This window comes from Chinchilla lanigera, unplaced genomic scaffold, assembly GCF_000276665.1.
Source record: "Chinchilla lanigera isolate Chin_1 unplaced genomic scaffold, ChiLan1.0 scaffold00017, whole genome shotgun sequence".
NCBI lineage: Eukaryota > Metazoa > Chordata > Mammalia > Rodentia > Chinchillidae > Chinchilla > Chinchilla lanigera.
In genome coordinates, this window is record NW_004955418.1 from 21,753,551 (window position 1) to 21,778,849 (window position 25,299).

General features: G+C 37.5%; 1 long non-coding RNA gene across 7 annotated transcripts in view; it reads right to left on the minus strand.

The window, feature by feature from the left end:
- The window catches only part of LOC106148224, a 138,015-nt gene that overhangs the window by 57,936 nt on the left and 54,780 nt on the right, over nucleotides 1–25,299 (minus strand). For 5 of the 7 annotated variants that reach the window (XR_001233478.1, XR_001233477.1, XR_001233475.1 and 2 more), the window contains exons 4-5: nucleotides 5,048–5,365; nucleotides 2,582–2,692 (exon numbers count right to left, since the gene is read on the minus strand). This is a non-coding gene — a long non-coding RNA (uncharacterized LOC106148224). Of the gene's footprint in view, nucleotides 1–1,064; nucleotides 1,138–1,936; nucleotides 2,306–2,581; nucleotides 2,693–5,047; nucleotides 5,366–25,299 lie in introns of those variants that run through there. The other 2 variants (XR_001233480.1, XR_001233479.1) reach the window with 2 other exon arrangements.

Here is a 25,299-nt window from a genome sequence, read left to right on the forward strand (position 1 = left end):
ATCCCCTTCCACACACACGGGAGTTTGGGGAACCTTCTAGATCTAATTTTTTTTGTTGTTAGTTTTCTGTTGTTCTCAAAACAAACTACCTCAAACTTAGAGCTCAGATACCAAGAATATATTAGCTCACAGTTCTGGACATGGGACAGCTGGGTTCCTGGTGCACCAGGCTGAAGTAAAGTTATGGTTTAGAGCTCTGATGGCTCCTGACACTTACGGAACTCATCCTGGCTCACTTTTGCAAGTTTAGTTCCTGGGGGCTGTGGAATGGGGCTTTCTGCTCTCTTGCAGACTGTCACCTAGGGGTCACCTCAGCTTTTAGATGTCACCTCCTAGTGACTGCATGTGGCCTTCTCGATGATCAGGTCACCTACTTCTTTAACAGAGGCAGAATTTCTCTCTTCATTTATCAAAGACACAGTCTTACATAACCTAAGAAGGCCATGGAGGCGACAGTTTCATCACCTTCATCTAACCAAGTAAGTATTCAATTTGATGAATAGATTCCAGGGGAAGGATTATGCAGTGCATAACACCGAGGTTAGAAGCTCAGGGGCCATGTAGAATTCTGCCTCTCATAGTTGCCAGAAAGAGAGACAAATGCTGTACCCCTCCAGATGGTTCTTCATTGGCAGTTTATAATCTCACTGATTTTCCAGGAACTTCCTTCACTTTCTCCTTCCCCCACCAGGGTAACTGCTTGGCCTGCGCATGTTGTGCTGAGAATAATTGTAGATCACACCATTGTTGACAGAAATGAATGTGGAAGTAAAAGAAAAGAATGTGGAGTAAGGAGTTCATTCTTTCCAGCGGTGAGCTGGGACAGGGGCAAGGACTGCCTGTGGTGACCTGTATCCATGTTCCTTTCTAGGAAGTGCAGGACAGGGTTCCATTTTCCAGGCCTACTGAAGGTAGGCGTGTCATGTGACTAAGTTCTAGGAATATGTGTGAAGTTGATGTGTACCACTTTCACTCTGGACCTCAGAAACAGGCCATGTTAGATCTTCTCTCTTTTTCTGTTCTTCCCATGTTCACAGCCAGCTTGAAAACAGGACAGAGCCACCAGCTCTAAATGGTGAAGGTCTCTGCATGACTGGAGATATCTGCCTCTCTCTTATCTCACTGCCATGTCTTGATCTGTGCCGTGCAGGAGACATGAGGTTACATCGTCAAGAGTCACTGAGATTTCTAGTACGTCTGTCACAGCAACCAGCATTTTTATCTTAGTACAGAAATGCACATGCTGTCATAAATAGAATTTAAAATAATATGGGCTGAACAGTAAGCCAGCAAGCTGGGAGAAAGCAGTTTATCAAGAGGTAACAAGGTAAGCTAGTCCTGTTCTGTGGCAAAACATTTGTAGAACTACTACCTGTGATCATCTGGAAGGCTGAACGTATGACATCAAATAAGTAACCCAAAAAAATGTTTGGAAAGATTCGGAGGCATAGGGTGAATTTTATATCATTGACCACTTTTAGTACGCTGTTACATGAAAAAGATAAGTTCAGATAATAATTGCCTAGCTTGCTTCAAGGATGAAAAAGGATATAAAGTAAATTCCAAATGTTGGGACTTTGAATATTTAGAAAATCTCACTGCTTCTGGACATCAACCAATGCAACATATGATTGAAAATGCTGCTGAGAGGTGGTAAGTCCTTAAGACCCAGCCATGTAGAAAGGCTCAGGCTAAATCTGATGACATAAACATAGTCATCTTTAGATTTAGAGGAGGCAGGCTTGATAAAGGAAAGAAATAAGGATTACAAGTAAGAAAGAATTTTGGGCGCAGTTAGTGGTCTAAATATGTGTTACAGCAGAAGGTACTTGGGCTGGGGATATAGCTCAGGGGCATAAGTGTGTACCTGGCAAATGCAAGGTCCTGAGTTCAATTCCCTGTACCAAAAAAAAAAAAAAAGCCAGAAAGTACTGACCTATATTTATGAGAAAGGCTGAGAATCCCATACTGACCCCAAAAGGGCATGTTTCCAAAACTGATGTTGGCTGTGTTGGACGATGGACAGGGAGAGACAGAACTGGAACCGGCAGAGAGAAGTGGACAAGGGTGCTCCTCTGAGAGAAGATAATTAGACCCTGACCAAGAAATTGTCCCATCCTTAGGGTGAGTCTTGCACAGTGGATGGAATAGTGATGGCCGAGTTTCATGTTTTTCATTTATCTAAGCAGAAGTTTGTGTGTGCTTATTCCTGTGAAGGGTCACCATTATATACCGGGTATAGAAGACCAATAACTTCATTTTCCCGGGTCATCAGTCCCTAGGCAATGAGGAAGCAAACCAGCACCTGAAAGAAAGAATGTACATGACCCTGAGATACTGAATTTGAGCCCTATGCAGAGCTCGCTGGAGACCTATGCTGTCTGCAGAAATGTGATGTTTGGAGTGCGCTCTGGCACAGATGCTGCTGCTCATAAATATCCATGTTCTCTTCTTGCTCTTGGGCACACATGAAAGTACATTTCCAGGCTCTGTTGGAATTAGTTTTGGCCGTGAGTCCTGGCCAATAGCACGTGAGTACGGGTGATGTGTTCGCTGCGAGCCCAGAGGCATAAGCACCTACCTCAGCTGACCCTTTCCTCCTCTCCGGAGTCCTTGAATGGCTCATGTTGCAGAATTCTACACAGCTTCCCCCACTCATTCCACAGTTCCCCAAACTGCTATTTCACTTGGCCTGGGAGATGAACAAGAAACAATATTTTATTCTGTTAAGTTACTGAAAATTTCAAGTTGAAGCAGTTAGGTTCTTTTTTCTAATTCATTTTAATTTAACAGCCAAAAGTAAGCTAAGAACCCAAGAACACTATCTTTCCCCTCCATCTCCCTCCTAGTGACTACCTCTCTCCCTTTTTTTTCTCCCTTTTTCTGTTACTCCCAATTTTTTCATACACACATCACAAATGCTAGGATTAGAGAGAACTGTCAAAGAAAGAAAGAAAGAAAGAAAGAGAAAGAAAGAAAGAAAGAAAGAAAGAAAGAAAGAAAGAGAGGAAAAAAATAAGTACAGCTGATCCATTACTTTACTGTATTGACAGTCTTTGAATATAATTAGCCTCATTATGAACAGCAAATCTCATTGATCTTTGGTGAAGAAATAATATAACCTTTCTGCTGTAGTATGAGATAGGTAAAATTGACGTGTAAGGTGCCACAAACGTGTGCAAAGGCTACATGAAAATCATGCAGGGAAGACATTGTAAGGGGCTGCTCCAATCAGCAGCTAGGATTAAGGTTGGTGTGCCCCCAAATGCCTGGCCTATGGAAACAGATGTGTTTTCATGGCTGTTCTGCACCTATCTCTGAGAAGAGAAAGCAAAGTTTAAACACTGGATTTCCAACACCCAAGAAGGAATTTGTTCTATGGTGCAGGCCTGGCACTTCAGTAAGTATGGAGAAGAGTGAGGAGAACTCTGTGGATCTGACACAAAATGACAGGCTTATCTTTCCTTGCTGTCACTATCCTTGTGTAGATTTACATGGTCCTATAATGCAGGCATCCCCCAAAGTTTTGTTTTCCTCGATAATTTTTCCACAGATGGTGGAGATGGGGGGTAGGTTGAATGGTTTGGTGATGACTTACTGTGCACATGATTTTTATTATTATTGAATTGTAATGTATAATGGAATAATGAAAACTGCTCCACTGCAGAATCAGTGAGAGTCTAAGCTTTTTAAAATTTTTTTCTGCAGCTAGATAGTCCCTTCTGGGAAGGATGGGAGACAGAGACACCCAAAGTGTGTTGATTATGTCCAGTTCACTCTGTAATCTCATTTTTCTTGATATCACTGCAGAAAACCATGCTTCACAAAGATAAGATATTGCAAATTGAAGCAGGCTTTCAGCACTTTTGAGGTGATTTCAGGGTATTTTGTCTTGACTTCAACCCAGAACATCCGGGGATTTGAAGTTGTCTCAAACACTCCTTTAAAGCCACTATTACTTGTGATCTCAAGCAGATGGTTCTCCTCAAACATGGACAAAACCAGTTCACCTGCTTATTCTCCAGTGGGCCATACATCCATTTCTCCCCAAGTTGGAGGTCTTCTGTCATGGGGAAGTAATATGCAAACTCTTTTGAAAGCTGAGACAGGTGATCAAGTATCAGGTGAAGGTCCTGACTCGGTCTCTTCCAAAATCTCTGCCAGTGTTTGAAACATGTTGAAAAACCCAGCATTCACTCATCACCTCTGTAATTCTAGTTTGCCCTTGACAGCGGCCACTTTTTCTGCTGATTTCAGTGGAGTTGTTGTGCTCCCCTGAAGTGACAGCTTGAGTTCACTGAGCTGGTTGAACACATCACAGGAGTGTGCATGTTTTGTGCTCTGTTCTGTGTCACTGAAATGTGCTGCCATTGGTGACTGTATTTCTCAAAGAAATCCCTGGAGCAGCTCTTGTAACTAAAATCTCTGGCCAGTAGTCTACCTGTAGAAATCCATCTCACTTCAGTAAATGGGAGAAGACGTGTGCTCTGTGTGCATCTCCTCACAGACCTGCATGAGCAGTGTTAACTTAAAGGCATGTACTTTAATGTGGTTCATAACTTTATTCACATCCTAAAAAATGCTGTTAAGTTCAGTGACATAGTTTGGCTAGCCAGCACGTCTCTTTGGATGACACAGTGTGTAGTTTCACATCCAGAAACCCTAGTGGTGAAACCAGAAAGCCTCTTAAATATGGTGGCCAATCTGTGCCCACACTGACAAAAAGATGAATCTAGTTTTACTGATGGTTAATTATTCAGAAACTTAAATAGCTCTGGAGTTTTGTCTATTTTGTTGTTGGCTGTCAACAAAAGTGGACATAATACATCTTCATGGACGTCCTCCTGAAGAAAACATCATGTGGAAGCAAACTTTGTTGCCTGTTTTTAACATGGGTTAGATTCACCCATCTGGATTGTGCTCCATGGTGATTCATGAATTATCTTAAAAATGTGCCTCAGTATCCTCTTATATGAGAAACCCAAAATATAAGCATCTTAGCATTTACTAGAAAGACAGATATAACATACGATATAGAAGAACTTACAAGATCATTTACATCTGCAGAGTTGGATGGGGAAGCGTGCAGAGGGCGTCTGCGCACAAGAGACCGAAGGACTCAGTCCGAGTTCTGGAGCTCACTGCAGTGTCTTTGCAAGTCCGTACGTGGAGGCTGATGCATCTGCAGTGGAAAGGATCTGAGTCTACACCGGAAGGCTTAAGGTTCTGCACCGGAAGCTGAAGAGTCCGCACTGGAAGCCAGGAGATGACAACCAACGAGAAGGCAAAGACTGGAGCTCTTCCGAAAAAACAGAAGATCGTCCTTCCTCATTTTCCCTTTGTACCACTGGGCTGACAAGCTGCCCTAGAATGAGGAATAACTGAACCAATTCAGTTCAGCTTCTTTTAACTAAATTTCTCAAGTTGACACAATCACTCAACCATCACACTAAGTAAAGAGCAAAATAAAAGATAAATAATAGGAAGTACAGAGAAATTTTTCAAATAGTAGGAGAACAAGAGATAGAAGGAGGGAGAGAGAGGGATGGGGGTAAAGATGATGAAAAAAAGAATTGATAAAAAATGGAAAGAGAACTTTTCCAAATGAGACCCTATCGCATAACAAAGAATAACAAAAGGGCTGAGGATGTAGCTCTGGGTTCAATCCCCAAGCATCCCCTCCCACCAGACACACAATATGCTGGAGAAAAGCCCTTCTGTGTGATTGTGCTGGTTTACTGGTTTGCAAGATTAGTTATTTCACTTTTAGGGGCTGTGCATGACAGGAACAGAATTAATGTCCTCCAATAGCAAAAGCGGGTGGCAATATTTAGATAAAGACACACTCGCCGTGCAGAAGAGGCATTGCTGGTAGTGGTCCCGGGTGTTACAGAAAACCCCAACAGGCCTGAAACTAGAAATGGCAAATGCTTTTTACTGCCATTGTCTATAGCCTACAGAACTCTTGTCCAAAACAGAAAGATGAGGTGTCATAATATTGCTAATGATGGTTATTCAGTATTATTAATATAAGTAGTAGTAATGAACAATGAAATAGTAAGATGTACTTTTGTAGCATTATAGTCTCAGATCTTTCAAGTGTTTCCTTTCATGTGGCAATGCCATCAGACAGGAAGAGCAGACAACGTAGATACACAACTAGCTTATCATTTATTCTGCGAACAGTCAGCAGGAGCTATGATAGGTGAGCTTTGCCTTGAGCAGGAGCTATGATAGGTCAGCTTTGCCTTGAGCAGGTTTTACTATGTATAAACAGCTTTACTATTTATGCATAATACATAGTAAAAATTCTTTCCATCGTGATCTCCTCCTTTATTGCGAAAAACCCTCCCTATTTTCTTTGCTCAAGGCAAAGCTACTAGACCACTCACTGGTCCATTCTTAACGCGTTGATTGCTTAAAAATAATATTTCCATGTTAGGGAAGTTTATTGACAAAGTGGCCATGGCATATGCACAGTTCAGTGTCAGTAGATTTTCACTTCATTTTGCAAAACTCCCGCTGTGTTCTTTCCCCTCTTACTAAGTTGTCAAGAAAGTCATCGTTCTGTCTTAGCCACTTTACTGTCACTGGACATGGTACCTGACACCCACATGGATGGTTTCAGTCCACGGTCAGCTGGTTCCAAGACAGAAATAGGATGGCAGGGGAGCCTGGTGGAAGAAAAGGTGCTCAACCGACCCATGGCAACCAAGAAGAAGTGAAGGGAGGAGATGGGCAGAAGAAGATGCCCTTTCTTGCTCACATTACAGTGACACATCCGCACCAGGCCCTATCTTTTGTTTTTTCTAAGTACCAGGAATCGAACCCAGAGCCTTGTGCTTGCCAGGCAGACACTGTGCCTCTGAGCTACATCCCCAGCTCCCCAAGCTCCACCTTTTATCAATACATTCAGCTACAAACCGATCAACATATGAAGGCACTGATGAGTATAGAGGCCCCCTGATTGAATCACCTTCCACACACATGAGAATTGTGGGAAACAAGTATTTTAGTTCTAACCATACCATAGGCTGAGGTTTTCTCCTTTGTCCACCACATCCATCCCTAAGAATCGAACTCCATGAACTGAACATGATACGTTTTTCTCCCTCAATACAGTGAGTTTCTCTTCTTTTTTTTTTTTTGGTTTTTCTCTGGTACCGGGAACCGAACTCATGACCTTGCACTTGCCAGGCAGGCGCTTTGCTGCTGAGGTAAATCCCCAGCCCTCTCTTCTGAGATATACTGTCTACTCAGGAATTTTCAAAGAGAAAATATTTTATATAATATTGGCAATAAATTTTTGTAACAGTTAATATCTTCTTGCTTTTGCCATAGGACAACTAAGGACAAAAGAAGGAAAGTTATAAATTCAAGGCCATAAAACTCTGTTGAAAGCACCTAACCATTTAAGTATTCTGATTGCAGGTCAAAACTTTAAAAACACCATGTCATGCTTTTCTCAAATTAGTTCTCACTTTCCTGAGATAAGTTTCATTCTTGGTCCTATAATTTCAAATCCTAATATGATCTCAGTTCTAAGATAAAATCAAGAGATGGAAGGAAGAGGTGGGGGGGGTTAAGAAAAGATTTAACAGGGGCTGGGGATTTAGCTCAGTGGCACAGCGCCTACCTGGCAAGTGCAAGGTCGTGAATTGGATTTCTGGTACCAGAAAAAAAAAAAAAAAAAAAAAAAAAAAAGAGAAAAGATTTAACATGTGTTCTGTCCCTGTACTAACTCCCTATGACCAATGGAAGAGTTATGTACTGCAAACAGGTGCTCATGACAAAATTAAACACGATAAAACTGAGTTTTAAAAATTTTAAACTTTCAGTTTTCATCACAAAGCTGAACATTTTAAAATTTTATTTTAAAGTACAACTAAGGTAAAGAATAGTATGTAATTTTGGAAAAGAGTTGATCATTGCTCACATAAAAAGGACTAGATTTAATATTGAAGTTTCATGTTACTTACATTTCCTGGGAAGCTGTTTAATGAATCATTCTAATATATATATTTCCTTAATTTTTAAATTTTTATTTTAAAGAGAATTAAAAAATAACAAAATAGCAACAACATAGGCAAAAACAAAACAAAGCAAAAACAATAAAGATGATATAGGGTTTCAAAACAAAATGATAGGAATTAAAATCTTCAATGAAGTTCAGATTACCAGGTGTAAAAATGCAAGTATTTCCTTAAGTTTTTGAGTGGTGATGTTTGTTTGGCCTCAGTTATTGTGGTACCTGGTTTCACGAACTTAATTTGTGCCATGATTCTGGGGAAGAGGGTTCATCAACCAATGCAAGTTTACAAATGGAAGGAAAACTGTGCAAAACATTTCTATTGCCAACACTTGCTTGTGAGCAGAAAGGTTCGCGGACTGAAGTATTACTGTACTAGTGTATGTGGCTTTTATCAGGGAATATGGATTTTGTTTTCCTTATGATTACTCATGAAATAAATTAATTGTTGAGTAATTGGATATATTTGAATTCTACACTAATTATAACCTCCCTTGACACTTTTCCTTGTTCTCATTAACAGATATGAGATGACATTTTCTCTCACAGTGAAACAAAATCCAAAAAGACTTTAGGCAGCAGCTCACAGATGTAAGGCAAAATCGAGACTTTACTTGGGTATGCACAGGTTTTACATGCTCATGATATTATACCATTTTTACTTGACTTGGTAAACTTTTTCTCCTGGAATAATTACATTAATAGCTATTAAGGGAAAGACTCTAAGAAAGGGAGGTGAAATGTATTCTAAGCTAAGGATTAGTCTTCAGTAGCCCATAAAGGAAACCATGTTATCCTTCATTCCCTACTCAAATTTCTGCACCAGCGATGGTTCAAAAAGTAGCTGTCATTTAAGTATTGACAGGTGCACTTTTAAGATTTAAACTTTCTCTCAGCTAAACTAGGTATGGTCTTCTGTCCACTTTTAGGGAGACATCTGAGTAGAACTGTTTAGCTCATGTACTGAAGAAATTTTAGTGAAAAAGTCTTCCCCTGGGTAAGCCCTGTTTTTGAGGCAAGGCAGTGAACTCTAAACATACTTAAAAATTCTTTGGAGTTATGCAAGTGGTCATCATTGACCTTAATAGCCACATTACCCAGATCTTTCATTTCTCATTTGAGTTTTTTTTTTTTTTTTTTTTTTTTTTACAAAACAGTGCAGAACATTTTCAAAATCAAAACAATGTACAATTAACATTTATTTCAACAGAAATATTATGGATTCCTGAACCATTGGTGATAGCAATTTGTCCATTAATATAGACAAAATTAATCTAAGGGCAACAATAACTATCATAACACAATGTAAAATGTCATATTCTTCCAATTATTACTTTACAATATAGATGTTTATCTCTTACTAAATTCTTGTGGAGCTTTTTTACCTCCATATACTTCAGACTACACTTAAAAGCATAGCATAAATATAATATGATAGTCAACATTTGTGTATTTCCAATTTTATCTCATAAACCAGAACAAGACAGAAGAATAGTGAAGAATGAGAAATTTAAAACAATGAACATGTGTTTTGGTTACTTTTCTCTCCTTACTGAGACAAAATACCCAACACCCCAAATTAAGGAAGGAAAGGTTTATTTAGCTCTTACAGTTTGTGGAGGTCTCAGTCCATACGCTGCTGGTTCCAAGGCAGAGCAGCACACGGTAGAGGGCAAATGTTCATGGCGGCAGAAAACAGGAAAGCAACAGGAGCAAAAGGGAGGAGTGACAGAGAAGAGCAAGCCTCTTTCCCTCCCTTATATTGTAAGCAGGTTACCCAGGCCTAAGGAATGTGTAGTTCTCAGGTAATCTCCATGCCCTCCTCTTGCAGAGGCTCAGGATGGATACAAACTAAACACCCTGGCTCCCTGCTGGGTCACTTAGCCAAACCTCTAGACTCCCCAAGTTGATACAATGTATCAACCATAACAACATGATTTCACCAGTGTGATCATTTCCATAGTTTTGATATTTTCAAAAATACTATGAGCATGTTATATTTTTTAGAACAGTATTGAATTTAAAGATGACTGTCAAAGATAGTACCAAGAAATCTCGTATTTTGCACCTCAAAGCCAGTTTTCTCTATTATTGACCTGGTCTATTTGTTACAGTGACTAAATCCAGCATGTCACAACACAGTTAAAGTCTACATTTAATTCACATTTCTTAGTTTTGTCTTAGTTTTGAAGCTTTCCTTTGTTCCAGAATCCCATCCAAGACCCCATACTACATTTTGTTGTCATGTCCCTTAGGTTGTACTTGGTTATGACAGTTTCTCAGACTTCTCGTTTTTGATGCTTTTAGCAGTTTGAGAATTGGCCAATTGTTTTGAAGGATGGCCCTCTATTGGAATTCCTTGGATATTTTTCTAGTTATTCAAATAGAGTTATAGATTTTGTGGAGGAAGACCTTAGAGCTAAGGTGTCATTTTTGTTCCATCATACCAAGTGTACTACATCAGTCAGGCTTACCCAAAGAAACAGACCACAATCCATATAAGCAGAATTATTTTAAGTAATTGTCTCATGTATTTGTTGGGTAAATGAATCTCAGATTGGTAGTGGAGGTTAATAGAAGGGAAATTGAGGAAAGAATTGATGTTACAGACTTGAGGTACAATTTCTTCTCTGGAGTACTTCAGTGTTTGGTCTTAAGGCTTTCCCAGCGATTAGATGAGGCCATACTTTACTAAAGTTAATCTCCTTTACTTAAAGTCAACTAATTGTATCTTAACCTCAGGTACAAAATATTTCCCTTTAATGTTTATGCTAATTAAAGAACTGGGTACTACAGTTTAGTGAACTGGACACCCAAAACCAATATCACACAAGGACATTTTATCATTGTGATTTATCACTGTTCATATATCCTTGATCATCTGGCTGCAATAGGATTTCTAGATTTGTATTTATAAAGCTATTCATTTTTTGCTGTGTGCAGGCCACACTTTAAGGTCTGAGGATATATACTCTTTTTTCTTTTTTTTTTTATACTAGGGGTTAAACTCAGGGCTTTTGCACTGAGCTACATCCCAAATTTTATTTTTTCAATTTTAAAAAGAGAAAAAAAAAACAATAAAAATGATACAGAGTTTCAAAACAAGATGATAGGAAATTAACAATGGTTATTATATTGCATATTGCTATCATCAAAGTAGTTGCTCCTATAAGATATAGGCATGCAAAACTGATCAAACAATATAAGTATTAACTGTCCCTTTCAATGAACTAGTAGAAATTAATAATACAATTATCTTAGCTATCCTGTGTGTTTGTGTATACATACATGTACATAATTTTTAAAAATTTCCCTTCCTTTTTTTTCTCCTTTCTGCCATCCCAGTTGTTCTTTCCTTTTGAGTAGTTTCTTTCTCAACATCTATTGTACCTTATTATTTACTCTTTCAGTTTCTTACACTAGGGAGATAATACGATATTTACACATCTGGGTCTGACTTATTTCACTGATGAATGTGGTCTCTAGCTGCATGCATTTACCTATAAAAGCCTCTAATTTATCTTCCTTTATAGCTGAGTAGTACTACATTATAGAAAAATACCACATCTTTTTTATCCATTCCTTGGTTGATGGGCATTTGGGTTGTTTCCACAATTTAGCTATTACAAATTGTGCTGCTCTAAACATGGGTGCACATACATCACTGTGGTATGAACATCCCCAAATCTTTTGAATTTTTTAAAATTTTGAGACAGGACCTACTAACATGCTAAGTTTCCCATGCCAGGCACAAATTTTTGATCCTCCTGCCTCTGTCTCCAAGAATGGTGATGGGATTACAGGCATTTTCTGCTGTGCCCACTTATAATTCCCTTTTAAAAGGCAATTTCTAGAGAATACATTTGAGATTCATCAAGGGCCATTTTCTAGTGCATTCCCAATTTATTTGTTCAGACCTTTGTTTTTAACAGTATGGGCTCGTATATACTTATTTCATACTTTGGATTATAATATAAGAATATTTATTCCAGTCTTTCAAATTGCATGAGATGTGGTATTCAAGGTTCCTTCTGTTATCTCCTTGTTAATTGCACAAATCAACAATGTTGTGTGTTGTCTTGTATTTTACAAATTTCTTACATCATATAAGATGTTCTAAGTTTATGTTTTTCATTTCCACTTGTAGCATGTACCAGAAGTAGTAATTAATGCCATTGTGGTAAACAGTGTTATCAACTAGATGTGATTATGTGTAATTCCTTTTGCCTTGAGATTGAGAGACTACTCTTTTTCCAAGTTACTCAGGTCAGCACTTCTTCTCACCTTGTCAGTGAGATTGCTTCCGCTGGAGTTGTCACAGTCCATTTCTTTGCTGAAGTCCTTGATCACCTAATAGCTTTTCTTTCATCACTTGTATTATAAAGACACAGGGTTTTTAACAAATGTACATTGTTATGTATCCACCATTACAACAGCATATAGAATTGTTTCACTGCCCTAACAAATATGCTACGCTCTACCTAATCAATTAACCTTTTCTATCCTGCTCCACTTGTAACACTTACTGCCACTTTCTTCTTTTTTAAAAGTAAGCACACTTAATTTGAATCATTATGCAGCTATTGCATAATAACTCCTTTCAGTTGGCAATGTGCATGTAAGTTCCAAACATTTCTTTTCACACAGATGGATGATTCTTCCTCGATCATTGAGTAAAACTCCACTGTATCGCTGTATCACTTTATAAAAAATAATGCCATGCTATGATTTTCAGATAATCTATTTCATAAAAATTGGTATGGAAGGGCATTTTGAGTATTTTCTAATCTGAAAGGGTTTTTGATGTCTTTCAAAAGGTAAAAAATTGAGTGGGTATAAGATCTTTATAATTACAAACTCATTGTCAGTTTTCTATAATGACAAATTATAATATTTATGGAGTGTAGCACATCAACTTTGCAACATAAACATTTCATATTCTAATATCTATGAAATTGTGATTTAAATTATAATCAATAGCTTTATAAAATCATTTTGAGTGGCAGTTATGTTAGCTGTGTTGCATGTACACAAATCTGGTCATAGATTTTTATTTCTTGTAAATTCAGTTATGACTATGCATTGGTTCACTGTACGTATTAAATTTAAAATGCCATTCAGTAGTCAAAAGGGAAGGTTTTGAATATAAAAATTAGACTAGAGGGGGTATACATTTGATATCAATGCAGACATATTCATCGTAAGAACAATATTTTTATTTTTTTCTTATTTTGCAAAGAGATACATTTATTTTAAGTATCAAAGATGGGACAAAATCCTCGAGTAAGGGATTGAGCTCTATTATTTATTTTACAAATATATGTGAACAAATACTACCTATTACTATCAAAGGAATGGAACTAAAAGCATGAGAAACTGCCAAAAAACCTTGGTGTAGTTGAAATTAATTTCAAAGCAAGTGAGAGGCTGATGTGATGGATTGTCACTCAGGATTATCACTAAGGCATCATGTCACAGTGTAATTGGCAGTCTCTAACTGTCTTCCAAATAGTAGATAAAATAATGGTATGTCTTACCATCTTTGAAATCTTATATTTAATAACCAGTGGTATTTGTGCTGTGATGTGCTGATGGTTTATGTACTCGGTATCATTTAATTTTTTCTCTCTTCCAGTGAGGCTGGTATTATTGTCTTAATTTACAGATGATGCCACTTAGAATGTGCTGCTCATACAAAGTCATACAACTAACAGTTGGTAGAATGTGGACTTTAGCTTTTGACCTAGAGCCAATACTCCTACATGCCACTATCATGCTATTAGTGTGTTCCATTGTTTTCATTATGGGTTCAGTTTAGAACGTCCCACAAAGTCCAGTGTGTTCAGAGCTTGGGCTTTTGGAAGGTAATTAGGTCATGGGGACACTGTGGCTGGCTTGCTGTTGGGAGAAAATGGAGCCTAGCCAGTCGCTGTGGGGATCTGCTTCTCCAGCTACTCCCATCTCTCTCAGCCTTCTGGTGCTGTGATATGAGCAGCTTTTCCTCTGCTAACCCCTTCCACAATGCTGTTTCTGCATTGGACCCTGCTGACTGTGGAATGAAACCTCTAGAACAGATGAGCCACAGTAAACCTCTCCTCCTTTGAGGTATGGGTGCCCAATGTTGTGTCCTTGTGATGAGACACATTTCTAGCACTGGTGTTACGAGGAGCTTGATGTCAGCTTGGTTTTTCATTTGTTTTTCTACTTCAAACATTTTTGAACTGACTTTTGGATTGTATCTCAATTCTATCTGCTTCTTCATTCTCCGCCCACCAGCTGCGAGTTCAATAATTATTAAAGTTTTAAAATGATAGAATTATTGCAGATGCATAATGAAAATTTATAGCAATAAACCACACTTTGAGAGATTTTCTAGTTCCTTTGTTTGCTTTTTTGTTTCTTGTAGATATGTGGCATAAATGAGCATACTAGGTATTCACGGAGATTCGTTCCAAATTCACTATGGAGAAGCAGGTAATAACCGTGTATTGCACTGTGTTACCACTGATAATTGGCAATATTTGAAAGTGAAGGAATGTTAAGTTTGTGTGGCAAGTTTTTAAAGCAGAGAAATTGGGTAACAGGAACATTATTCCTAGCCACTATGTGATTGTCTAAAATGAAAGTTGAAGACTTTGCAAAGAATCCGGTCAGTAATAGAGGGAAAATTTTAAAAAAGTAATGGGACAACACTATAGAATAATAACAAGGAATGAGGAAGACTTGGCAGAGAATAGAAAGCCCAATATATTTTTCAAAAAGGGAAGCAATTCCAAAAAACATATCAGACAAACATTCTTCAGAGGAGAAAGAAGGATGAGTCATTTCATTTGCAAGTATTTAAGCACAGGTTAAATTAATTAGAAGTCATTAATACTTAGATATAGGTTGGTGAAATGTAGAGTGCTAAAATGATCCCATAAACATTATGAAAAAAATGACATTATTCATAAAAGGAAGAAATCATTGCCTTGCTTAGGACTCACATATTAAAACATGTAGGAATTGACAATGACCTTGCCTGACTGAATTTGTTACATACATCCTTTCAAGGATGTTTGTACAGTGGAAAGCTTTGAAGATATAAATACTGTATTTTCTCCCTTTGGAACAAAAGACAATTAGGCACACCATACATTAAAAGATCTCACCAGTTCAGTTACTCTCCTATAAAACATTCTATTGCATGTGCAAGAATCAATTGGCCCTCTCTGCTTTTTTTTCTGTGAAAATAAAGTTACTAAAAGCAGCACAAGAAAATGCTGATACCATGATTTTTTAGGACTAATAGAGGATTTTGTCTCTGACCAAGGGGTACTATGTCTTTTTCCAGCATTCTTGAAGTTTTAGCTTGACTAGCTTCACTTGGTAGCTTGAAAGAAGAGAAAAATCTGAAGATACTTCACGGCTGTAGACAAAACTAATATAATTTTTTAAGTAATGACAAAGCTTTCTCCAAGTGTAATAACTCAGAAGAAACATCATTAATTTTTTCTCCCAAAAATATGTTTTTAAAATCAACAAAAATGTGTCCAAGTTATAAGACAAACATTTTTGCATTGATAAGTCATGGTGTAAAGTGATTCCTTTTTATATTTTCTTGATTCAACTTCAATTTATGTGTATCTAGGAATCTATCCATTTTTTCTGCATTTTCCATCTTATTAAAATACAAGTTTTCAAGGTAGATATAGATGATTTTCTGGACTTCTGCAGGGTCCATTGTGATTTCATGTTTTTCATTCCTAATTGTGTGGATTTGAGTCTATCCTTTCCTTTTTTTGTTGTTTTTTTCTTTTTTCTTTTTTTTTTTTTTTTGGTTTGTTTTTTTTTTCTGGTACTGGGAATCTAACTCACAAGCTTGTGCTTGCCAGGCAGGCACTGTGCTGCTGAGCTAAATCTCCAGCCCTGTTTCCCTTTTTGATAAGATTGGATAAGATTTGGTTGATTTTATTTAATCTTTCAGAGAACCAACTCTTCGATTCATTTTTTGTTTGTTTGTTTGTTTTAGTCTGCAGTGCATTAATTTTTGCTCTGATCTTTATGAATTCCTCTCTTGTATGAACTTTTGGCTTAGAATGCTCTTCTTTTTCTAGAAGTTTGAGGTTCAACATTAATTTTTATTACCTGTACTTGCTCTGTTTTCCTGATATATATGTTCACTGCTATACATTTCCCTCCTCAGACGGCTTTCACTGTGTCCCATAAGTTCTGGTATATTGTACTGTCATTATCATTTAATTGCAAAAGCCATCTAATTTGTTCTTTAATTTTATCTGTGACTCACTGGTTGTTCAAGAGGATGCTATTTAATTTCCATGTGTTTATGATGTTCTTGTGGGGTTTTTTTTTGCCATTGATTTCCAATTTCATTGCACTATGGCCTTATAATATGCACAGAACAATTTCAACTCCTTTACATTTACTTAAGCTTGTTCTTGCATTTAGTTAAGCTCGTGTTCTTTGAGCTAGTATGTGGTGTCTTTTGGAGAATACCCCATGTGCAGCTGAGAACAATGTTGCAGAGTGGAACACTCTGTAGACACCTACTATGTCCATTTAGTCAACAGTTTGATTCAGTTCTAATATTTTATTGTTGATTTTTGTCTAACTGATCTGTCTTTCTTGTGACAGTGAGGTATTGAGATCCCCAAATACAATTGTGTTAGTGCTGATTCCATTATTCATGCCTATTGTTGGCTTTATAGAGTTAGGTGCTCTGGTATTTATTGCATATATATTTATGATTGTTATCTCTTCCTCTTGGAGTGTTCCCTTTACAAGGATGTATTGACCTTCTTTATTTCCCTTTATCATTCTTGGCTTGAAATTTACTTTGTCTGCAAACAGAATAACTACTCTTGCTTTTTTTCTGGGTTCCTGTTGCATGGAGTATAATTTTCCATCCTTTAATTTTCAGTCTATGAATTTCTTTTTGAATTAAATGGGTTTCTTGTATGCAGCATATTGCTGGATCTTGTTTCTTGATCCATTTTGCCAGTCTGTGTCTTTTGACTGATGAATTGAGACCATTAATATTGATGGTTACAACTGCTATGTATTGACTTAGCCTTGTTATGTTATTTCCTGTTGTCAGCTCCTCCTCTTTTTTTCCCTCCCTCTGTTTAATTGTTTGCCTTGCCTCATGGATTCCTTATGTTGAAGTTCATGGAGTTATGGTTGTGGTTATCGCTTTCTAGAATGTCCTTCAAAATATTTTGGAGTGCTGGTTTGGTGGTCATAAATTCCCTCAGATGTTCTTTGCCATGGAAGTATCTTCTTTCTCCATCAGTTCTGAAAGGTAATTTTGTCAGGTACATCAATCTGGGTTGAAGGTTGTTTTCTTTTAGATCTGGAAATACTTTACTCCAAGCTCTCCTTGACTTGAAGGTTTGTGCTGAGATTCTGACCTGCTTTCCTTTATAGATTATTTGTTTCTTTTCCCTAACAGCTTTTAACATTCTATTCTTGTGTTGAATTTCTGGAATCTTGACTATGATATGCCTAGTTGTAGACTGTTTTTTGATCATGGTTATTTGGAGTTCTATATGCCTCACTTCTATATGTCAAATTCTTTTTCTCTACCATTAAGGTTTTCTGCCATGACATCTGTGAACAGTTCCTTTTTAAGTATCATTTGTGCTATCTCCTTCTTTGTCATGGGCTCCAATCAATCTTAAATTATTCTTCTTTGCCTCATCTGGCAGCTACTGGATTAATTTCTCATGGTCCCTTGCTATTTTTAAGAAATCTTTCTTTTCATGATTGCTAACTGCAAGGCTGTCTTCTATATCTGAGATCCTGTCCTTACCTTGGCTTAATCTACTGTGAATACTTTTAATGGAATATTTATTCTCCTGGATATCTGCTTGAATCTACCTTATGAATTCCACTTCTTTCCTACACTGAATATTCCAGGCTTCCATAATTTTCTTAAGCTCCTTGATTTTTTTGTCTGTATTTGCTCTAGATTCACTAAGCATGGTTTTTTTGTGGACACCATTTCTGCAGTTATTTGAGAAATTATTTCTGATTTGACTGTTTTCTAGAGCATCATTCAGTTACTTTGCTGTTACCATTTCAGAGAGGCCAGGTGGGTGACTTCCAGATTGTCCCACCTTATTGCCCCCTGGGTTTGCTTTTGGTGAGCTGATGTCTGGTGTGAGATTTTGTTTAAGTGTCTTCTCATTTTCTTTTCTTTTTATTTAGTTTAATTTGTGGGGTGATGTTTGTAAATTGCCACTGGTGGGTTGTTCTATTGCTAGTGTTTAGAACCCTTAGGAAATGACTACTTCTCTGAGTTACCTTCCAGGTATAGCTGGTCTTTGGGTTTTGGGTCTGTTACAACATCCTGCCTCTTCCATTTGTTGGGGATGAGAAGTTGCTGCCTGTTTGGCCCAGCCCCTGGTTCTTTGGCATTGTGCCACAGTATTTACTATGACTTTTAGTCAATCTCAGTTTTGGAATACCAGGAAGAAGATCTGTTTAGCACAATTATATCACTTTTGTCTATAGTGGTACCAATCACAATAGCATCAAACATAGACTAGAAAATGACAAACTAAGCTAACCATTAATTTGCCACCTTTAACCATATGGACTGTATTTGTACTTATATAACAAAATATCAAACACATCAGAAAATTGTATGCAGTATACAAGTCCTTAATATGTCAATTTTGTCCTCAGGGGCTAAAATTTAAAATAGGTTAGGGAGAAAATAGGGTAGTGGAAGAAGAGAAACAGATTAGAAGTGAGGCCAGAGGACAAAGGGGAATCACCCTAATTTTTGGAAACTAGTGCAGAAGACTGGAGGGAAAGAGAGAAGAAAGAGATAATAGCAGGAATAGAACAGAACCACAACCACAAGGAGGCTAGAAACCATGTTCACACTCATATAAAAATAGAGTTAAACAATGAAGGAGAGACAAACAAAAACAGAAAACAAAAACCAAACACAAAACCACCACCACCACCACCACAACAACAAAAAAAACAAGAGAGAGAGAGTGGAAAAAATGTCCACTTCAAGGTTTGTCTGAGCTGTCACTGGTAGACCACCTGTGGAGCCAGAGTCATGATCTATGTTGATTTATCTCAGGAAGCCAGCAGTAGCCTTTAAGTGGGATAGTGGGCAATCTCAGGGGGCCTGCACCTTTTGGCTGAGATGAGATTCATTCGGTCTGCAGCCATCAGTGAAAATTCCTCAAAACTGAGCCCAGTTGGGAGCCACTAGAACAATTCATACATAGCCTTTAAACTGAGCATCCCACAGAGTCTGAGGATGTGCGCAAGATGAAGACAAATTTTTAACAGAATGCAACATGCATTACTTCTTGCCCAATTCCTGAGAGTTCTCATTCTCATATGAAACCTCATTAACCTGGCCTTTACTCTCTGAACTCCTGTCAATATTCTGATCTTCAGAATGCACATAAACCTTACCCATGATGTTCTTTTTAGAAGAATGTGGCCTTTCTGTAGGCTAATATTTAAAACTTGTGGCCTTTCTGTAGCCTAATATTTAAAACTCTTTCATGAAGCCAAAGGCTTCTGAATCACATGGTCAGGTAAAGTCAAAGGGCACACAGCAGAAGGAAAGAGCAAGAGACAGTGGCAGTACAAGTGGGATTCTGGATGAGCAGTTGTTCACAAGGAACAAAAAGCCATGAGGCAGCCAGAACCTCAGCATTTATTGATTGAGGAAGGTATTTGAGGAGGAGATTATTGGATGGCTCAAGAAGGCAGAGATGATTTTATGCTAAAAAGGATCTTGCCCTGGAATGTCTTTTAAGCTTAGCAGTTTTAGTCCTAGGCTTAGTGGGTGGGAGAGGATGATCCACTCCTAAAGAGATAATGGAAATCTCAAAAGGTGGTACCAATAGTCCCAAACCTCTGGTGATGCCTCAGGGAAGTATGCAAAATTAGCCACTGTGGATTTGTTGTCTGCAGCATTATACATCTGTCACTACTGTTTATTTTAGGGTAAAATATTTTCAGAGCCAATAGTAGAAGCTATTTCACTGCTGTTGATTTCACCTCCACCTGTTTGGGTGCTGACTAAATGCCCTCTGTACTCTACAGCTATAAAGAGCTTGGTAGAGCAGGTCTAGGTTCTCAGCAGGGTCCCCTGGTGTGACTCCGTTGGATCAAAGTGAGAACTTCCTTCTATCTCGACTGCCTGGTTCTTATACATTCTTAGTCTATCAAAGTAAAAAATAGATTACAGTTTTCCCAGAGATTTACTTCTGAGCTCTCAGTCGGTTTGTATCTCTCAAGGTACAAAACCTTTCATGGCTCACCTTGCTTAATTTGCTATGAAAAGGATGCCGAGTACAAATGGAAGTATAAGATGGGTACTGTAAAGGGCACTTTAATTTTTTTCAGTACAAACATCTTTTAGTAAAGAAAAGAATGACCAGTTTTAAATGTACACTTCTCTCAGATTTTTGCATTTGGACCCAGAATGTGTGGGGTTTAGGGAAGATGTGCTTTTTTACCTTGTTTCAACTGGGGACCTTTCCTTTGCAGCTAAAGTGACACAGGCTGTTGGTCTTGTTGATAAAACACCTTCTATCCCTGTTGTTTTCTACAGGAATTCTTTCTAGATTGTGCTAATAGATTGACTAAATAGCTCCATGTTGTGATAGCAACTCTTTGAAATGTTGACTTTTTAAACATATTTTCATACATATTTTTAATACTTTTGAAATTTAGGAAAAGCATCATCAAAGAGTATTTAAAACCTGAGCAGAAACTCTATAGTAATGAATTTAAATGATTTTTAAAAGTCTAATGTATCACAAAATGATGGAAGTGAAGAAAGGGAGAATTTTCTTTGAAAAAAATTAAAATTACAATAATTTTCTCCCTTTCTCTTTTGTTAAATTCACCTCTGAAGTCGATTTGTGCATTTTCTTTCTTTTGAAATTGTTGTTATATTGTATATTGTTGTCTTCAAATTAGTTGTTCAGATTACCATATATAAGCAGGAATTAAACCCAGGGCCTTTACACTGAGTTACATCCTATCTATCTATCTATCTATCTATCTATCTATCTATCTACCAATCATCTATCTATCATTTATCTATCTATCTATTGTCCTTCATCCATCTATCATCTATCTAGGTCATGTCTCCCAAAGTCATCAAGTTACCTGGCTGCTCTCAATTTCCTGTTGTAACCTCCTGGAGTGTTGAGATTAGAGGTGTGGTACCATGACCAGCTTCTTGAATTTGATGTTTGGTATTTCTGTATATATAACCTTTGCTGAGGAAATAGATCAGTGGCACAGCACCTACCTGGCAGGTGCCGGTCTTGAGTTTGATTCCTGGTACCAAAATAATCATCATCATCATCATCATCATCATCATCATCATCATCATCATCCTGTGTCCTCCCTTCCCATTTTAATTTATTTGATAAACTTTTCACAAATGCAGGCAGACTCTCTTGTGAATTTTAAATAAGAATACTGATAATGCAGTACTCAGCTCAGTAAGAGTAGCATTCTTACGTACTTTAAAAATTGCAGTTTCAGTTTAGCTTTTTATTTTCCTTACCAGGAAACTCCTTCCCATCCCTTTTCTGCTCCCCTTTATTACTCTTTCTTCACCTATGAGTTGACCTCAGTAGTTTATTCTGGTGTTTCCATTCATTCCATTTTAGAACAAAAGAGTATTTTCCTGCTTTAGTTTCAAAGGACCTCTAATCCCTATCTCCTTCCACCATGAAATGCTAGATATCTATTAGCCACAAAGAATAAATGAACTTAGAGCACTTGAAATAACCAGAAATCCCTTCTTCCTTCCACACTCATGCCTAGCAGCACTCTACTTATAATGAGTGATGAGAAGAGCCCAGGATTGAGTACTGGATTCTGATTCAGTCCAATGGGAAATAAGGGCAATGGAAGGCCACACCCTCTCAGGACAGCAGGCCACATTCAGTAAACTCTCAAGTGGGACAGGGAAGAGATAAGTGTAGGTAAGAGGGATTATATTCATAACAGCATAGAAATTTCTAATCAGTCAATGAATTAACAGGCAGGTAAATCACAGAAACATGATTAGCATTTCTTAATATCTATTCTATATTACCCTTCCTTCAGTACTTGGAGAAGGTTAGAACAGAATTTACCTACTAGATGACCATACTGTGGAAGATGTCAACACTGTCAAATTTTTAGAGAAGTATACTCTTGAAGATTAAGACCATCATTCACATTTCAGAAGCAAGAGAATGGATCTTTTTTGTTTATTTGTAAAATTTATTTCAACTTAGAACAGACTTACAATTTATTTAGCCTACAAAGAAGTGATGGAAACCTGTAAATCATTAAAGTGTATTACTAGTACTCAGAATAAATATGGGTTCATATTTATTAAAATTTAGTTATTGGGTAACAAAGATACATCATAATTTATTTTGTCCATCTTACAGAATTCTTGGATCCATTAAGAATAGCGATCAAGGACCGGGGATATAGCTCAGTGGCATAAATGCCTGCCAAGTGCAAGGTCCTTAGTTCGATTCCCAGAACAAAAAAAAAAAAAAAAAAAAAAAAAATAGCAATCAAACAATCCTTGGAATGAAGTAGTTTGAAGTAATGACATATTTAAATGTGTTTCTTTCTTCCTCTCCCCCTGCTCTTCCACCTCCCCTTTCTTCTCTTCCTTCTCCTCCTTCCTCTTCCTCATCTTCTTCTGCTTCTCTTCCTCCTCTTTCTCTTCATCCTTTTTCTCTTCCTCTTTCTTTTTCTCTCTCTTCCTATTCTTTTGACAAGGTATTGCCATATAACCCATATGACCCAGGCTGGCCTCAAACTCATTATCCTCATCCGCCTGCCTCAGCCCTGTGAGTGCTGGGATTATAGTTGTGTACTATGCATGGCCTATGTGATGATTTCAATCAGTGGACCACATGACAAAATATTGTGTATGTGTGCATATTATATACAGCTGTGACTCAGAAAGTCATACTACATGCACACACACACATACACAGGCAATGTTGTCCATGTGTTGTTCTAACACTATAAAATATTATCTTTTGAAATAATTATGGAAAAAATGATTCACTATTTTAGTAGAGACTGTCATTTAAAGAATGCTACCTGCAACTTATTTAAATTCCAGATATATTTTTTCTTAACTGAGTTTAAGGAGAAAAGGGAGAATGATTGATGTCTTAAGGCATGTTTTCTAGAAGATAACGTTGTAAGGTGTTCAGCTTTTCTGAAATTATAGCTGTGTCAGGCTGAGGTTGGAAGCACGCCTTCTTGGTGAGGTAGCTTTCCTGTGGTGTGGCCAGTTCTTCAGAGCACAGGGCAGCCAGGGCCCTTCATAGTCAGCACATTCAATGGAAGCTGGAAGGGTGCAGCAGCCAGTATCAGGTCTCAGTGGAACACACATTCTGTCCATTACAATTATATGCACTCTTCACTGATGTAATTAGAGGTCCTTGGGTATTACTGATACTTTTCTTTCATCATTGATTCATATTTTTGTTTAATGTTCTTATTATTTGTGGATATTTTATTATTACTGAAAGTATTACCCGTTCTTAAGCTTTGGTGCATAGAGTATTAGAGACTTGTACTGAAACTGGTATAAAGAAACTATTCCATTAGGCAATTTGACCCACTCTGTGACTGCTCAAGCACTCTAGCGCCATTATGCATTCTTCCTCAATGTATTATATTGGCAGCACATAATTTGGCCAGAGAATTAATATAAAGATAACATATGACAACTATTATGTTTAAATATGAAGTGTCCCTCAAAGCTTCTCTACGGAGGGCTTGCATCCATAATTGCAGCAATGTTCAGTGGGGCCAGAAGAGATGATTGAACTAGAGGGATGTGAGCTTCCTTGGTGAGTTAGCCCCTTGGCAGGTTCCTAGCTGTATGAGTACTGGGAGGTGGTCCCAGGGGCAGGAAGCAGATCACAAGAGGCGTATATCTTTTCGCTGTCTCCTTCTTTCCTAGCTCTTTTCCTCTCACTCTGTTTAATGCTGCCATGAAGTGGCTGTCTTCCCCCACTCCCTGCCATCCTGATGTTTCTGCCCTGGAGTTAACTGATGATGGAGGGAAACCTCCAAAACCATGAGCCAAAATAAATCTTCACATTTGAAGTCACTTTCCTCAGCCATTTGGTCACAGCAATGCAAGGCTGACAAATACAATAAGATTTTCTGGTATGTTAGCTGTGATTCGTTGACTGTTACATTCCTTGGTATTAATTAAAAGTATTTTAGTGCAGAGTATTTATATAAATATGTCCTAGGATGGTGTCTTAGGTACTTTCCTCTTTGCTGGAACAAAATACCCAACACTCAGAAGTTAAAGGTGGAAATGTTTATTTTAGCTCACAGTTTGTAGAGCTTTCAGTCCATGGTCAGCTGGTTCCAAGGCAGGGTGACATGGTAGAGGAGAAAGTCTATAATGTGGCTAGCAGGAAGCAGGGAACACCCTTTATCCTTTTATTCCATTCAGGTTATAAGCCTATTGGATATTCCACCCAGACCCAGTATGAGCCTTCCCATTATCCACATCCAGAACAATGTGAAACCAAACAGTGGAATAATTTATTTATTACACACCCTTAGTATATATTCACATACCATGGATCCAGCCACATCCAAAAAGCCCCACCTATGAACACATGAGCCTTTAGGGGTCATCTAGATAAAAGCCATAACAGATGGAATTAGTTTTTTATTTTAGGTCTTCTGATGAAAATTTTGATAAAGTATATGATTCACTTAAATTGCTTTTTCAAGTTAAGATCCTTTCCATTTAATGAGTTTAAATATGATGCTATTATTTTAACTGGTTTTAGATCTGGGTTCATTCCTGTATTCATGGTACTAACATGAAGTAAATAACTATTTTCTGGAATAATTTCATTATAAACTATGAACCATAATTTTACTTCATGGCACTAGATAAGAATTTAGTGATCATTTATGAGTTGCATGATATTTTGAAGTTAAAGGAACAGGAACTTGAAATACTTGAAATAATCAAAATACGAATACATGAACCTTCTTAATTTAGTAAGCAATGAAAATAATCACATACATATAATAATAATGTATATTTACATAAATTGTATTTGTTGAGTACTCTTTTAAGTTTTTTAATGTATGAACACACGTATTCCTCTGAATCATGAAAAATTATCCCTATCTTATACCTGGCAAAACTGAGACACAGAGTGATCAAGGACTTTCCCAGAGTCACACAGTGAAGTTGAAATACACAT